Genomic DNA, 18477 nt, shown 5'->3' on the forward strand with positions numbered 1-18477 from the left:
TGATGATGATGATATGATGATGATGATGATGATGATGATGATGATGATGATGATGATGATGATGATGATGATGATGATGATGATGATAATAATAATAATAATAATAATAATAATAATAATAATAATAATAATAATAATGAGAATAATAAAGTATACGCACAAAAAAATCAACAAAAACATAAACAAACAGAAAAACAAAACAAAAAAAAACAAAAACAAACAAACAAAAACAAGAACAACGCAAAATAAATACACAAATAAATAAAGAAAAAAAAGAAGAAAAAAGGGACCAATAACACTAAAGAATGAAAAAAAAAACAACACACACAACACACACACACACACACACACACACACACAGTCACAACCAAAAACAAACAGAAAAAAGACATACAATACAATACTGTGACGCCAATTACCTTCTATTGATTGATATGGAATTCTAAATTCTCAATAGGTACGCGCATACCACCACCATGATATATGGGCCACCCATGTCATTGGTCATTTTAGCCGTGCATACTACTATCGGCGGCCACCATTGAATGTCGCAGGTCAAATCTAGATAAACCGTATCGACACTTTAATGGTTTACTATCACAGCTCTAGATAAATCTCCCCACCCTGTATGAGGCCGGCCATTCAAACTATAACAAACTAAAGAGAAGGCTATGATTCAGACTGACCTCCACTATTGACCGTAGCATTCCTACCGTATGACTGACACCGTTTGCGTTACAAAGGCTTACGTTACTTTTGCAATACTAGGTAATAACGTTATAATGGCTGTTGTAAATATATACCTGTCCTCGTTTTCACCTTTGTACTGCGTTACACTGACAATACACAATTTGTTCATTTTGGCCAGAACGTTTTACGTGAAGTATCGATCGATTTAGATGGCCACCATCTTGCCAAAAAGTCTAAAATCTGATATTTCAAAGAAATTAAATGACGTTTCAGGGTTCAGACTTTTTGACAAGTGGGTGGGGGCGGGGTTTTTTTTTTTGGGGGGGGGGGGGGTATCATTATAGATCGTTGTTTTTTCAGTTGAAGAGAAAAAGAATGTTTTTTCACTGTACGGCAGAGGCGGAAGGTGTTCACATTGATTTGGCTTCTTTAGGGAAAATTATATGCATTTATTGTCGTGTCAACCGGTGTAAATCATACACCGTAATTATGCGAGCAGTTGCAGGGATGTGATTAAGGCTTCTTGAATTGGTTCAACTAATATTATTAATATGAATGTGAGTTTATAATATGGAATCTGGTGGTGGAAATGTTGTCGTGACTGTAGCCGGCGCGACGTATCAGTACACCAAAAATACGGAGCTTTCAATAGAAAGTACAGATTATATTTAGCTCCTAGAAGCTGTGGACTGTTAAAAGTAATGACCAAAAATTAGTATAACTGCTTCAAAAAAAGAAACAAAATACCAAATATCACAAGTTTGGTAGTGGTTTGGTATTTTGTCTTTTTCGAAGCAGTTACATTCATTTTTGTTCATTACTTTTAATCAGAAAATGCAATGTTCCCGGTACTTTTATTTTACATTTATCTACCAGCTTCATCACCGATATATTATTATTTTTAAAGACAAGCTTTTATTTAGAGCAATGCCCACTACATGTGCTCAAAGCGACTTGCAAAGGGTCCCAACCAACAACAACACTGACCACAGAGGACGACTACTTAGACGAGACATGGAGGTGTACCGCGATATTTTCCTTCCTGTGTTGCATCCAACGCGAACTTAACAATTCTCAAGTCTTGGACCTTTAACATTACGAAAACATCATGTTGACAAATTAGGGGCAGGCACTGTGTAAGATTAAATTCTTCTGAAAAATCCTCGAACGGTGAGGGGGTGGAGGATGGAAAGGGGGGGGGGGGGGGGGGGTTTGAAGCTGATTTTTGGGGTGACTATTATTTCTCTTTTAGTTTTGTTTTTCTTCTGTCTTTTCTGACATAGCTCATACACATCTTTTCAGAAGCTAGCATTAGCTATATGTTACTATAAATATTATAATAATAAAAAGAGTAGTCCTTCAGAGCCATTCGGCCCATGGAGCTGGAGTTTATCCCGGGTTCTACAGCGTGAAACTGACAATAGCAATTGCTTGTTATCCTTTGGATAGGACGTTAGTATATCGCAAAGTACTTTCCGCCAAATCTACCAGATTCAGCTACCCATTTACTGCTGGTTGGACAGGGTGTGGAGGTCAGAAAAATATCTCGACTGCACCCGGGATCGATCACGGTGCCTTTGCGTGTGAAGCGAGGGCTATATCAACTGAGCTATAGGCCCCATTTATATATATATATATATATATATATATATATATATATATATATATAACATTCACAAAGAAAAGACTTTTAAATCGGGCTTGTTCTTACCGTTTTTACCAAGAGAGCAATGGCAGTAGCGTAACAGCGATGAGTCTATGGCTTTCTTGAAGTGAGATACTAAAAAGAAAGATTCAATCTCGTCGTTAAGTTAAACGTATGGCATAGGGCGGAACGGGGGGGGGGGGGGGGGTGTGGAAAAGGAGAGCATGTTTGTTTTTGTTTATTTTTTAAAGGAATTTATCGGCGCTCATGTGCGTATACGTAAACTAGCATCCGGTGAAGATTTCATAGATAAAGCATATATTCAAGGGTAATTTATTCTGCTACCACAGCAAATTGAGGTAACCCTTTAATCTATTTTAAATTTTCGTCTGGGGAATGGAGAGGTGATGATGGTGAGCAGACAAACTATCCGATAGACACATTTTTGGATGGATGAAATGATTTTTGAAAATGGACGAATAGATGGATGAATATGCTTAGAAGTACGTCGTCGATGTAGTAGAAGTAGTAGTAGTAGTAGTAGTAGTAGTAGTAGTAGTAGTAGTAGTAGTAGTAGTAGTAGTAGTAGTAGTAGTAGTAAGTAGTATAGTAGTAGTTGTTGTGTTGTATTGTAGTAGTAGTAGTAGTATAGAGTAGTAGTAGTTGGTAGTAGTGTAGTATGTGTCGTCGTCGTGTTCGTCGTGTGTGTAGTAGTAGTAGTATAGTAGTAGTAGTAGTTAGTAGTAGTGTAGTAGTAGTAGTAGTAGTAGTAGCAGTAGTAGGAGTAGCAGTTGTTGTTGTTGTTGTTGTAGTATTAATAGTACGAAGTAGTTACAGTTGTTGTAGTTATTGATGTTGCAGAAGTGGAAAAAGTAACAATTGATATTTACTGTTTAGACAGGATGCACGTCTCCTCAAAATACTCTCGTCAGGTTAGATATTTTCCAGCTACCATACAGCTTGGGGGGACAGGAATGGTATGATCAAAATCCAACGTAAATGACACTAGAACCTGATGCGTATCTACGAGTTTCTACCAAATTTAACCTGCCAATTCTCCATGGACGATTAAATGGATGCAAATGGAATCTCGAGAAGAGGAAACGCAAGATTGAGAGAAGAATGAAATGTGAGATCGATTTACCGACAAGACCGGGGAGTGACATGAATACAAATCAAGTGTCTTATGTACCGAACTCTGAAAAAACATATTTTTAAAAAATTGGTCAGAAAACTCATCCCTCAAAGATTGATCAATAAAAAGCTCCTCTTCTTTCAAAGAAACTCTCAATCCTGGGACGAAGGAAGTTCCAGGTGTGGTATTTTTTTTTTTTGAAGATGAGTGTCATTATAATCGAATGATATTTGAAGGATGAGTTTTCTGGCCAAAATTTTTTAAATAATGTTTACTCTTTTCCAGAGTACAGCTGTAATGCTGTTGGTGTTCGGGAGGTTTGTTAGAGTAGATAGAAGGAGGGGGGAAGTGGGCTGAGTGATGGTCAATCACAAGCTGCTGTACTGTTTCGACTTTAGAAACCTGACCGGTTCAGTCAGTGTTGATGCTTTGATAAATTGATGGGTGCAATGCTTACTAGAGCCGATGATCATGCACAAAAATAAGAAAGTGAAAATAAAACAAAACAAAAGAACAACAACAACATTAACAACAACAACAACAAAAATAAAAATAAAAAAGAAAAGAAAAAAAAATAATCCCCCAAACAACAAAACAAAAAAGCAAACAAAAAGCGAGCAAAACAAACAAACAAACAAAAATTAATAACGGAACAAAATCAAAAACAAACAACTTGAGCTTTTACTTTTATGTTATAAAGCATTATCCAACAAATGTGCTCAATGCGCTTTGTTTTATAAGCCAACAGCAACACTGTATGACGAGACAGGACCCCTGTGAGGCGCTATTCAAATGCTGTCATCGATCAGCTACTCATTTTAGACCTAAGATCGGTGAAATAATACGAGTAAAGAGCCTTTTTCCAAGCAGGGACTCAACTTTGCGCCACCCAGAGCGGGACTCGAACCCGATCCGAAGGCAATTGTCATAGCACAAGTCCACAACGCCGCACAAGATAGAAGCTTGGATATTTTTTTTCTGCCCTCCCTCCTTCCCTGTCCACCCAGCTGCGATTGGGTTGTTGAATTTGTTAGATCTGGCGATAAGTACTACTAGACCGGTAAACTAGCGCCCTATCCAAAGGATAGCAAGCATTTGCTATTGTCCGTTTCACGCTATATAAACCAGGATAAACTCCAGCCCCATGGCTCTGAAGGATTTCTTTGGTGGTTGGAGTCGGATAGAATGTGGTTGGAGCCGATAATAGTGATTGGGAGTGTGTGTGTGTGTGTGTGTGTGTGTGTGTGTGTATGTATGTGTGTGTTTGTGTGTGTGTGTGTGTGTGGAAGGGGACGGGGGGTGGGGGGTGGGTGGATGCAATTTACCTGCTCCCGTAACGATGTATCTCATTACTGTGTGTTATGGCAACATGGATGAGAGGGAATAGACGGAGAATCTGGGGAGCACCAAAACATAACCGATGTTCTCTGACAAAATAAGTTTATTTTTAATTTTGGCCAGAAAAGTATATAGAAGGAACGAAATTGGAGTCACTCAGCTCTTTGTTATTGTTTTTAGACAGCCGTTTTTATGATTAGTTCTCAAAAAATTCTATCAATCAGATTATAAACTTTTAAGGTTACACATAGATTTGTGTGTCGGTACGCTGGTTGGCGAATGTTGTACTTTAGGTAAACGCTCATCATCTCTATAGATAATGAGGACCCCCCCCCCCCCCCAATCCCAAAAAAAAAAAAAAAAAAAAAAAAAAAAAAAAAAAAAAAAAAAAAAAACAAAAAAAAAACCACACAAAAAAAAAAAACACACAAAAAACCCCACCCAAAAATTGTTTTAAAAACTTTTTATCTGAGATTTCAAATGCATTCTATAAGAAGTTGGGACTTTTAACATACAGGTAATGTGCGCTTGGCTAAGAAACTCACAACATTGCCATCCGTAAATATAACGGACCAACACACAAAACTGTGTGTAATCTTTGTGATTTATATTCTGGTTAATACAGTTTAGTGAGAATTACTCATAAACGTGGGTGGCAAAAAAAACAAAAAAACAATAACAAAGACCTGAGTGACGTCATCTTCATTCTATCTATTAAATGTCATATTAATCTAGTCTATCGAGATTTCTGCCGTACTCTGGAAAAAACCCATATTTGAACATTTGGCCAGAAAACTCGTCCTTCAAATATCGATCGATTTAAATGACCCTCATCTTGGCAAAAACTCTCAAACCTGGGAATTCCGTGAAGATTTGATGTAAAGGTTTTCTGGTCAAAACGAAAAAAATAAGAGTTTTCTGTCAGAGTAGGGCAGATTAGAAGTTGGGTAATAAAATTGTTATTGGGAGGCTGGGGCTAGGAGTGGGGGCTGGGGGGGGGGGGTATTATTAAAGTGAACGCGTGATGCATGGGAAGGGGATCGGGGGGGGGGGGGGGGGGGGTAAGTGATGGAGTAAAGCAACAAGAAGATTTCCATCTCTCATCAATTCTTTTGGCTGCGTCATAACATTTTTTTTATGACAACCCTGTATTTATTTGGGAGAAGTAAAGCAGCGTGATACTCTGTTGATGATGCAAATGGAAGGGGGAATGGGAGTGGAAGACTAAATTAATTCTCTTGTTTACGTGTTATTAGCCAAATAAATAAATAAATAAATAAATAAAAAGAAAAGAAACAAAACAAAACACAAAATATAAAAAACAAAATAAAAAACAAAAAACAAAAACAAAAAAACAAAAACAAAAACAAACAAACAAAAAACAAAACAAAACAAAAACACAAACAACACAATCCCCACGACCAACAACAAAAAAATATACAAAACCAAAACTAGCAATAACTTGACGTCAGACTGCATTAGATCTTTAGATTCAATCCACAACACGCCTCGGGATAAAGTAATAAAAATATTTGTACCACATACAAATTCTAAACTCCTAAACCTATGTGAACCCCCATATAATCATAAATTTATTTAAAACGTGAATAAATTAAATTCCATAATAGTTTGTAAATTGTTGACATTTTTGCTGTAATTAATCATTCCGGGCGTGGATTTCCGTTCCTCTCCATTTCCAATCCATGGAGATAAATAAGGACAACACCGAAATCCACGCATGGGCAGACATGGGACACTGATCCACTTTGATTGGTCCCTATCAAGGTCGACAATTTATGGGGATAAAAACGTATTTATTCTGAAAGAAGTTCGAAAAGTCATTCCAAAACCAACGACTCATATTGAGAACGCAATCCCTAGAGAAATCGCCTATGCAGATGATGTCGATTTTATTGGATCAACACCAGCAAATATAGACATCATACAAAATACCCTCATGAAATATAACCTCCAAGTCAATGCCAATAAAACCGAATTTACAACAATATCGAGGAACAAAGAGGAATGGAAAAGAACAAAGAAAGTCGGCTCACTAATTGGAGACACCGAGGATGTACAAAGAAGAAAACAGCTATCAAACGCCGCACTCAGTAAACTCACCAATGTATGGATTAGAGGTGACAAAATAAAGAGAAAAACCAAACTGAAACTGTACCATGCTCTTGTAAAACCGGTACTTCTGTATAACTGCGGCACTTGGGCGTTGACAAAATCCGAAGAAGAACATCTGGATGCCTTCCATCGCACACAGCTAAGAAGGGTACTGGACATCAAATACCCCAAAAAGATCTCAAATGAATCACTCTATAAGATCACAAAAGAAAGACCAATCTCCCTTGACATTTTACAACAACGATGGCAACTTTTCGGTCACATACTACGCAGGGACAAAAACATACCAGCAAACCAAGCCATGTCGGGATACTTCCAAAAACACGGGAACCTTTTCAGAGGAAGACCGATCACAACACTCCCCGTGATCCTAAACAAAAACCTCACAACACTTGGACAAAGCATTAGTCTCATAACGGCAGGGGACCTTGAAAATCTGAGAACCCTAGCAGAGGACCGGCAATATTGGAGACACCTCACACAGGAAATACTGGAAACAGCCAAGGCGACCCGATCTTTCGGTCGAGACGCGAAAGGCATCTAAGTAAGTATTTTATTGTGTGTGAATTCACGGCTTTAAAAGAACAGTTAAACCAAGTTGTACGACCTCCATGTCTGACAGCAGGAAATAAACGGCAACTTAACCGTTTTCTAATTTATTTATTTTGAAAATAGTGGGGCTTTTTTAAGCTCAATATCCACAACATAATATGCTCAAAGCGATTTACAATAGATCACAAGCCAACAGCAGCACTTAACATGTAGGACGAAATGAGATGCAAATGACTTCAAATTTATTTTCAGTGTCTGGTGAATCTTGGTGGAGGCGGGAAGGGGGGTGGGGGGGGGGGGCACAAAAGAGATAATTAAATGAAGAAATAATTGAAATAGAAATAATATAAGCAAATACATCATATTATACTTAATAAAATGAATACATATTTACATTTGAAATAAATGAATTAATAGATTTATTAATTAATAATTAGAGGCAAATAAATAAACAGACGAATGAATAAATAAATATAGATATGTATTCCAAGCATTAACTTCTGTTAGAATTCTCCGTTCGTTTCATTATCGGCTTCCCAACGTTCAAACGCATGGGTTGATAAGAATTGAAATGTAATTGCATGTTTTATCAAATGTCGTTTAAATGTCCATGACGATTACACATTAATTGACACAGACAATCTGGGCGGGTCGTCGAACTTAACAGGTTAATAAATTGAATGGAGATAAATATGTCTGATATATATTTTAGATACAGGGATATGATTTAATTTTTTGGGGTTTAAAAAAAATAATTTTTTTATTTATTTATTTGTTTCACTAGTATTTTTTGGAATGAGTAATGAGAATGACTTGATTATAAATGAAAGAGCAATCGGACGAGGGGAGTGGATGGGTTGATGGGAAAGAAAAGAGCTCCGGTTGAGGATGAGGGGCGGTGGAAGGAGAGTGGGAGAAGAGGGGGGGGGGGGTAGAGAAAAGAAAAAGGCCGGGGGGGGGGGGGGGGGGGGGGGGGGGGGGGGGGGGGGGGGGGGGGGGGGGGGGCGGTCGGGCGGAAGAATATGGAAAATAGATGTTGAGGCTGAATAGATTTGGGGAAAAATGGATAGATTATAAGACAGACAGACATAGATAGATAGATAGATAGATAGATAGATAGATAGATAGATAGATAGATAGATAGATAGATAGATAGATAGATAGATAGATAGAGAGAGAGATAGAGAGATCGAGAGAGATCGATAGATAGATAGATAGATAGATAGATAGATATTGGGAAAGAGATGTGCTTATGGGGAAATAAAACGATCGATGCATTGATATATATATATATATATATATATATATATATATATATATATATATATATATATATATATAGAGAGAGAGAGAGAGAGAGAGAGAGATAAAGAAAGAGAGAGAGAGTAGAGATAGGGAGAGAGAGAGAGAGAGAGAGAGAGAGAGAGAGAGAGAAATAGATATATAGATAGAGAAATGACAGGGAGAGAGAGAGAGAGAGAGAGAGAGAGAGAGAGAGAGAGAGAGATAGCGAGAGAGAGAAAGAAAGAAAGGTAGATAAAGAAAGAAAGAAAGAGAGAGAGAGAGAGAGAGAGAGAGAGAGAGAGAGAGAGAGAGAGAAAGAGATAGCGAGAGAGAGAAAGAAAGAAAGAAAGAGAGAGAGAGAGAGAGAGAGAGAGAGAGAGAGAGAGAGAGAGAGAGAGATCCAACAATAAATTGAATGCATCGCTTGTAACTCTCTTCGACTTCGATGGAAGGAAAGGATATCCGCCTACGTACTCCAGACGCGAAGTAAAGTGAATATCTATTATTTATTTGTGGTGAGGACAGGACGTAAACAATAACGTTTATTATATCCCAGCTAGGGACATTGTCTGTTCACGGAATGAATCATTAAGACGTTTCCTGGACGTTTCCTGGGATGTTTAGTGTTTTTTATTTTATTGTTTAAATCCTGCTGGGTTGTCACGTTTGGTACTTTTGATATGATGTTAGTCTGTTCCGGTTGGTATGCAATAAATTTTTTATTGATTTTGTGAATTGTCCAGAGAAGTGCTTGAGAAATGATGTATGTGCATATTATTCATCCTCATCGTGGACGTTGTCATCGTCTTCACCACCACCAGCATCACGACCACCGCCATCATCACCGTCATCCTCATCATCAACAGCAACGTCACCACCATTATCTTCATTATTACCAACACTACTGTCATCCCCATTATTATTATTATTTTTATTATTATTAATTATTATTATTATTATTATTATTATTATTATTATTATTATTATTATTATTATTATTATTATTGTCATCATCATCATCATCTACATCATCATCATCATTATTATTATTATTATTATTATTATTATTATTATTATTATTATTATTATTATTATTGTCATCATCATCATCATCTACATCATCATCATCATTATTATTATTATTATTATTATTATTATTATTATTATTATTATTATTATTATTATTAATACCATCATCACCACCACCAACACCGACATCACCATCACCTTCATCATCATCATCACCATCATCATCATCATCATCATCTTTATCATTAATGTATCTTTATCAAATTCTATTTCTTTTCAGAGATTGTGCAAAGTTCAATTCAGACTGGATATTATGTTAAAATTATATATTCTGACCTGACGGAATAGAAAATTACGTGTCTTTAGCTGTGAAGCAGTAGCTGTTGAACAATTCTGTGAAGGATTCTTGGGGATAAACTCTAGACTACATCGAAGATTGATTGAACACGTGAGTCTGATGGGTTTTCAATGGATTGCAATCTCTCTCTCTTTCTCTCTCTCTCTCTCTCTCTCTCTCAATCTCTCTCTCTCTCAATCTCTCTCTCTCTCAATCTCTCTCTTTCTCAATCTCTCTCTCTCTCTCTCCCTCTCTCTCTCTCTCTTTCTCTCTCTTTCTCTCTCTATCTCTCTCTCTATCTCTCTCTCTTTTTCACTCTCTCTCTCTTTCTCTCTCTCTATTTATATATATATATATATATATATATATATATATATATATATGTATATAAATATAAATATATATATATATATATATATATATATATCACTCATTCACTAACTCTTTTTCTCTTTCTCTCTCTGCTCCTCCACCTCTCTCTCTCTCTCTCTCTCTCTCTCTCTCTCTCTCTCTCTCTCTCTCTTTCGCTCTCACTTTCTTTCTCACTACAATGCCAAACATCTAGGGCAGTTGCTCCCCCCCCCCCCCCTTTTCCATTCACTAGGAAGGGTGCAATATATTTGTCTGATTCGCCTCATATACTGCTATTTATATTGGCAAAAAAAAAAAAAAAAAAAAAAAAAAAAATCAAAATGAGATCAATAATACGTGATACTATTTTGAAATAAAGAAGAAAGCCTTGCCTTAAAAGGGTTAATATTTCTTTCTCTTTTCTTATTTTTGATCTTTAAAAAAAACACTGACTTCTCCTGCACAATTACGTCGTTTCTTTATTGAATTTATTTGCAGTAAGTCTTTACGTCAGGCAAAAAGGACCACTTAACGTACACCTTGAGTTGACGTCAAGTGGAGGTTAAAAGAGATGTTAAAATTACTTGGCTATCAATTAAAAGAACAAAGCCGTAATCAACCGCCATAATGCCAACTTTCAAAAACTTGGCGTTTTTTATTTCACGAAATATGCAGAATTTCAGCCTTAAACTAGCAAGACGAGATGAAAGTTTCATTAAATCAGAACACTAACTCGTTGCCACAAGATAAGAAAATTAGGATTTAATTCCACTTTTATGTGCTTTTTAGCGGTGACTTGTTTAGCATTTTTTGCAAAATCAATCTGGCAACCCTGCTCTTGTCTTATTAAGTGTGTGCATGCTGATGTAAAAACACAGTGAGAAAAAAGCATTTCTGCATCAAGTCCTTGTTCAAAGAGATAAAATAAAACAAAATAAAAATATTATATCAATCGATATTTGGAGTTCTGACCCAAAGGGGAAAAGTAGTCATGTTAGTGTATGGATGTTAGTGGCATATGGGATGTCTAAATACGGGAATTCATCCATCCATCATACCATCCATCCATCCACCTATCCATCCATCCAGCCATTCATCTATCTATCTATCTATCTATCTATCTATCTATCTATCTATCTATCTATCTATCTATCTATCTATCTATCTATCTATCTATCTATCTATCTATCTATCTATCTATCTATCTATCTATCTATCTATCTATCTATCTATCTATCTATCTTTCTGTCTAGAATTTGAAGGTAAAACACACATTTTATACCGACCTATCAACAAATACAAAATTTGAACAATGCAACACTATTACAGAAACTTCACCAGGTTGTTACAAGAATTAAATGAAGAGTCAATTGTGTTCAACGTAAGATAACAATCATTATTATTTATGGATTCCATTATTTATACTTTTATTTCAAGCAAGAGACATAAAGTTCGAGGTCAGTTATGCTATTAAATATTGATTTCCCAACCCACTGACTGAAATGCATAATTGAAGTCTCAAAGATATTTGAAGAGCGCTTATAAAATAGATACCTAAACATACAAAATATATTTCTAAGGTATCCCGGGTTAAGATTGAAAAGTTGAGGGTCGTCTTAATTCATCGATTGCTGAAGAAAAGAAATCTGACGAGAATGGAAAACGGTGTTTGGTCAGTGTACAGCAGAACTCGATATGGTTAGAATGGAAAACGGTGTTTGGTCGGTATACAGCAGAACTCGATATGGTTAGAATGGAAAACGGTGTTTGGTCAGTGTACAGCAGAACTCGATATGGTTAGAATGGAAAACGGTGTTTGGTCAGTGTACAGCAGTACTCGATATGGCTAGAATGGAAAACGGTGTTTGGTCAGTGTACAGCAGAACTCGATATGGTTAGAATGGAAAACGGTGTTTGGTCGGTGTACAGCAGAACTCGATATGGTTAGAATGGAAAACGGTGTTTGGTCAGTGTACAACAGAACTCGATATGGTTAGAATGGAAAACGGTGTTTGGTCGGTGTACAGCAGAACTCGACTCGGATGATAATAATATGATGCGAATCAGGCAATTTTACTACCGTCCTCTGGGGAAAAACAAACAAACAAAAACGCATTATTAAAGTTTTGGCCATAAAACTCGTCGTTCAAATATTGATCGTTTAAAATGAACTCATCTTGTCAAAAGATCTCAAACCTGGGCTTTCTTGAAGTCTTCCATGAAGTCCCAGGCTTGCGGGTTTTTGACAAAGTGAAGGTCGTTTTAATCGATCGATAATGATGGACAAGTTTTCTGGACAAAACTAAAAATGTGTTATTTATCTTATTTATCTTATTTATTTTTATTTATTATGCATTGACTGATATTGTAAGCGTGATATTACAAATACGACGTGTAATGTATAGAATGGAAATGGTTTCCACATGGCCTGCTGGGGGAAATGAAATACTGTGAAGCGCATTGAGTATGTTAAATCCGTGGAAATGCTACTTTTTAAATCTAAATATTTATTTCTTATTCATTCATTTATTTAACAGTGCTATGCGTTAAAATGAAATAGTCTCAAGTTCTGCCCACTATATCAATCCCTTAAAATACACAAAACTATGCGTAACCTTTATAGTATGATTGAGAGAAATTAATGAGAACTAATCACCCAACTAGCGGTCTAAAACTGATAGGTAAGAAAGATCCGTGTGACGCCTAATACATAATACATCAATCATTCCCAAGAAAGAGGAAGTGAAAGACACAATGTTATAAAAATGATCCTGTAGGAATTCCCATTACCGACACCTGGGATTTGATGGCATTAGTGATTTTATCGATGCACAACGTCCTCAGAACCCCCCCCCCCCCCCGCCACCCCAACACACACATACACACATATAACACAAACACACATACACTAAGACACACTTACACACAACCGCCTCAAATCCCAATACCCCATATTATTATACCCATCAACATACACCCGATTACATGAATAATCACTAGGAATGTATTCCTCACTGCCCTGCCTCAACCTGATCTCTGTCTTATACCTTTAAAAAACACTCTTTTTTATCATTTTGGCCTGAAAACTTATATCGATCGATTAAAACTACACCCCCCCCCCCTTTTTTTTTTTTCAACACAAACACATAACACATACATATAGCACACACAAACACCCCCCCCCCACACACACACACATACACACATACATTACTAACACACAAACTAAACTCACCTAAATCCCCATATTCCAAACCCATTGCCATACTACATGAATAATCACCAGGAATGTATACTTTTTTTTTTTTTAACGAAATGATGAAAATGGGAAGGCTTTGGATGGGAACAGTGTCCAGTTTTACCTTTTCGTTTGCATTTTTACGATCCCAGTCTTCACGCTCTCTACTTTCCCACAATACGTTTAGTGCTCCATGGACAAAACATGATTTAAATTATATTGACCAGAAAACGATAGATTTAAGTGAAGAGAGCAGTAAACTGCCGTAGTCCAAAAAAATAAAATAAATAAACAAATAAAAAGGATAATGAAATATAAATAAATGATTAAAATAATAAATAAAATAAATAACACATTTTTAGTTTTGTCCAGAAATAGCGATCGATTAGAATGACCTTCATCTCGGAAAAACTCTCAAGCCTGTGACTTCGTAGAAGACCTCAAGAAAGCACAAGTTTGAGAGCTTTTGGCAAGATGAGAGTCATTGTAATCGATCAATATATGAAGGACGAGTTTTCTGGCCAAAACTTTAATAATGTGTTGGGGTTTTTTTTTTGTCCTGCCAGACAACGACAGTAAACTTGCCTGATTCGCATGAGATATTGCTTTCTTGGTGAAAAGTTATAATCTTATCAGTCATAGAAATTAAGTCTTGCCTTCAATAAATTATATTTTTGAGCCTCTAACTTAAAGTATAAGAAAAATATTGGGTTTTAAAACTATTTCACTAATTGGGCTGGATTTTAATTGATCTTTTATTAAACTATCCATTTTCTCGCCAAAACAAATTTTAAAAAGTGTTTTGTAAGAGTATGGCACAGTGATTTCTTGACCGAAATAAATCACAAACATATTCTGCAGTACTCTAAAAAGATCATAAATAATTATGTCTATATGCATTTATGTATCGCATTTGACGGTTTTACCATGTTCCATGCGCTACATTATGATTTATTACTCTAAGTATGTAGATGGGACGGATAAGACTTCTGTTGATGTTGATTAGATAGAGAATGTTGTAGTATTTCGACAAAACACAATTTTATGGTTCGGATTTATGGTTTTGTGGCAGGACACTAACCTTCGGACCGTTAGTTTCCTAGTTCGAGTCCAGCTACCGGAGACCGTAACCTGCGAAAAGTTGAGTCCTTGAAAAAGGCGCTTTACTCGCATTTTTTCCTCCCAACCGCACGCGAGTGTATAATTAGTGCTTGGTCAGTCAGTCGAAAAAACCCCCAACAATTTGTAGTATCGGCTAACATATGTCGTGTCTCGTCTAACATATTAAGTGCTACTGTTGGCTTGGGCCCATTGTAAAAAACTTTTAACTCACTTATTGGATTTTTCTCTTTATAAATGCTTGAGTTAATATATATATATATATATATATATATATATATATATATATATATATATATAATATATATATATATATATATATATATATATATATATGGTTACTTAAAAAAAACATTTAGGCCAGAAAAGTTCTACTACAAATGTCGATCGATTAAATTAACTTTCTAGTTATCAACAGTTTCAAACCAATCTAAGTCTTTTTGACAAGTTGGAGTTTATTTCAACCGATCAGTATTTGAAGTGCTATTATATTATATTGAATTTTTACACATTTTATCAAAATAAAATAAAAAGGTGTTTTCCCCTAGAATCGAAGGGTACTTCATCCATCCATTGCACATCGCACTGATGACTCACCTGTCACCCCAAACTGGTTCAAACTACAGAAACGTGACTGACCGGACATCCTGGACACTGGATATAGTGGACGATCATAATAATGCTAGTGATACATAATGAATGACCTATTACTTCTAATGTGTATAATAAAGCAGTTTTACGCCGCCGACGACGACGACGACGATGATGATGATGATGATGATGATAAATATGACACTTTTGTGACGGTTTAATTATGAATCGATCATTAATTTTACAACCAAAATAGTGTTTCCTCATAAAACGAATAGCCAGACGAATAGCTTAGTCATTTATCCCGACTAATTATTCTGGGAACTTTTCACTATCTATCTGGATTCTACGTGAAACGCGTATGTTACCGTTTGAACTTTTTTGTTGTTGTTATCCAATGAAAGGGTTTGAGCCAGAAACATTCCATGCAAAGTATTTTGTTCTATTTTGAAGCTGTTGTGTTTCTTTTTTTATTCAATGCATTTTACAATCTACCGGTCTTTGCAGTTTCTTCTTCTTCTTCTTCTTCTTCTTCTTCTTCTTCTTCTTCTTCTTCTTCTTCTTTTTCTTCTTCTTCTTCTTCTTCTTCTTCTTCTTCTTCTTCTTCTTCTTCTTCTTCTTCTTCTTCTTCTTCTTCTTCTTCTTCTTCTTCTTCTTCTTCTTCTTCTTCTTCTTCTTCTTCTTCTTCTTCTTCTTCTTCTTCTTCTTCTTTCTTCTTCTTCTTCTTCTTCTTCTTCTTCTTCTTCTTCTTCTTCTTCTTCTTCTTCTTCTTCTTCTTCTTCTTCTTCTTCTTCTTTTTCTTCTTCTTCTTCTTTAAATTAATGTTGTCTGACGAAGTCAATTGTGATTATAAGATAGATAGAAACTATTGTTCAACATCCTTTCGCAATTGAATTGTATCGTGTATCATCTTGTCCCATTCATTCATCATGCCAGATGTTGAAATCCGTCTTTTCTTATTGATCAATCAATCTGTACAATACAACACAGCTTTCCTTTCTCATAATGGCCTTGCTCTTGATTGCATTTATTAAACCTTTTAAAAAAGAACCATACTATAATGTTCCGTGCAAGGTGGGCGAATTCCACACCCAACTTTTTTAATTTATTGTCATAAAGTTTCTATTGATGAGGAGAACACACAAACAGAATACAAGTATCCCACAGCCATGATATTCTGTAATTATAAACTATTGTATAAGGCATTTAAAGGATAATTCCTATATTAAGCCTTAAGTAAGATAAGACAAAGGATTTTGATCAAATATTAAAAAAAAAAAGACACGAGAAATTCGAAAACTTGTAGGGTGTGGAATTTCCCTGACATTTATGAATCTAAAATAGGCACAGCAACTTACTTAAGGCATCTAGAAAGGTTCAGGGGTAAATTTTACATACTCGATGAATGATTAAGCATTTCTAGCTTGAGCTTCAAAGTTGAAGAAAATTTATCAACATTTTGCCATATTTGAAAACCACGAGTGTTGCACTTACCTTCAATGGTTTCATAAAAACTTGAAAAATTGCCAGAATTCAAAAGTAGTAAAAGTGGCTGCTTCTTACTTGTGTTCAAACAGGAAATAGAAATCAAAGGCAGTTAAAACTTTGAACAGTATCCGATGGGTCTTTTTGCATTCCTTCTGCCAAGAGCTAGATATAATGAATGTGGGTGTGGAATTGTCCCGGGTGTGGAATTCCCCCACCTTTCCCTACTAGTAATAGTGTTTTCCATATCTAAATCATTGTCACTATAAAAGACAAAACCTAGCTACATTTTTGTCGAGTTTAGGATTATCAGATTGCCCTGTTTATGCTCTTGTATTATTTGTCACTAAACCATATCACGTTTCTGTTTTATTCTGAAGGGGAAAAAAAAACAACAAACAAAAAGCAAAACAAATACCACACAAACACAACCCCCCCCCCCCCCCCCCTCAACAATAAAACCCCAAACCAACAAGAACAACAAAAACAACACGTCTTTAAATTTTTTTTTTTTTTTTTTTTTTTTTGTTTTTGTTTTTTTTTTATTTTTATTTTATTTAGAAAATTGAAAATTGCTACAGTCTAATGTTTCTATACCTATATTTACCAATAACATTGCGTTAGTCATTGATAATTTATACCGTCACTTGTGAAATTATACGTACGTGAGAGTCAAAGGGTGTCCCTGTCACTTATTACATTTAACATTATCCCTATTAGTATAACATTTAACATTAAACATTTAACACCCCGTGGTGACAATGGGTGTTTGTAGTGAGTTTTGAAATGACAGTAGTCACTACCTATACTCACGCACACTCACGCACAACAGGACGTGCGTATTGTTGTAGTATCAGGTTTTGTGGGACTATGAGTTGGATATTGTGTGGAGAGTGAGTAAAAGAGGACAGTAAGATTTTCTGTTGTTAAATACATGGATGTAAACAAGCTGTAACCAGCAAACTATTTCTATTATGTCTTGCCATAAGTGAGTTTAGAAAACAAAGGAAAGGGAACTTTCTTGTTATTGAGTAGACGTATACGGAAACGTAACAAGCAAAGTAAGGGTTTATATCAATCTACCATAATTTATGAGTCGAGTGTTTTTGCCAAAAGCAAGACAGTTGGACGTTTGCCGTGTTTTCTATTCATGGATTATTTATAAGGTGATAGGTTTAGATCTTTACTGGAGTAAGTTAATTTTTATTTCTTATAATTCATTTATCTCATTTTATTAAATTTTATTTATTTATTTACTTATTTATTTATTCCTTTATTTATTTATGCATTCATTTAAATGTTTATTTATTTATCTCTTTATTCATGTATTTACTTATTCAGTAGCGTGGCGATAGCATGTCCAGTCTTGTAGTGAAGACATGTGATATTGATAAGCATGGCCGCTAAAGGAATAGATAAATATATAAAGAAATGTAAAGCGCAACGAGCATGACAAAATGTCCAAATTGTAATATTAATTTTCATTTTCATTTGGGGATTGCATTTTTATTTCATTTTTTCTCGATCTTTTAGAATGACCGTCATCTTAT

The 18477-nt window shown here is 35.6% G+C and overlaps 1 protein-coding gene across 5 annotated transcripts in view; it reads left to right on the top strand.

Annotated features, from left to right (window-relative positions):
• The window catches only part of LOC144968307 (uncharacterized), a 113221-nt gene that overhangs the window by 69550 nt on the left and 25194 nt on the right, over positions 1-18477 (top strand). For 2 of the 5 annotated variants that reach the window (XM_078906535.1, XM_078906537.1), the window contains one exon: positions 10087-10254. The gene's annotated coding sequence lies outside the window, so the exon portion shown is untranslated. Of the gene's footprint in view, positions 1-9270; positions 9481-10086; positions 10255-17801; positions 18119-18477 lie in introns of those variants that run through there. The other 3 variants (XM_078906536.1, XM_078906538.1, XM_078906539.1) reach the window with 3 other exon arrangements.

The sequence above is a fragment of the Berghia stephanieae genome, chromosome 3 (genome assembly GCF_034508935.2).
Source record: "Berghia stephanieae isolate SIO BIC M18660-M18661 chromosome 3, UCSD_Bste_1.3, whole genome shotgun sequence".
In the NCBI taxonomy this organism is placed as follows: Eukaryota; Metazoa; Mollusca; class Gastropoda; order Nudibranchia; family Aeolidiidae; genus Berghia; species Berghia stephanieae.